Raw genomic sequence first — 371 nt, forward strand, 5'->3', positions numbered from 1 at the left:
GAGCCCCACACAAAGTCCATTCTGACCCTGCTGCTCCTTGGCCCTGGCCCAGCCTCCTCTGAGCTGCTGCTGCTGGAAGAGGGACCCAGGGGAGGAACTGACGTGCTTCAGACACACTTGCTCGTGGTGATTAGTTTTGCAGCCCCTGTAGGGGCCACCCGACCCCTCACCACTGACCACCTCCATCAGCCTCAGCCCTCCCTGCTCATGGGCTTCCAGCCACCCCATCAGTGTGGCTGGGATGCAGTGGTCCTCCCGGGCTGCACAACAGCCCTTGGATAACTGTCCCCCCTGGCTGGTGGATGCTGCAGCCCCCATCCCAGTGCCACCCTCCCACTGTGGTGTGTCCCCAGCCTCTGCCTTGGTCCCCA

Source organism: Nestor notabilis, unplaced genomic scaffold, assembly GCF_000696875.1.
Source record: "Nestor notabilis isolate BGI_N333 unplaced genomic scaffold, ASM69687v1 scaffold16968, whole genome shotgun sequence".
In the NCBI taxonomy this organism is placed as follows: Eukaryota; Metazoa; Chordata; class Aves; order Psittaciformes; family Psittacidae; genus Nestor; species Nestor notabilis.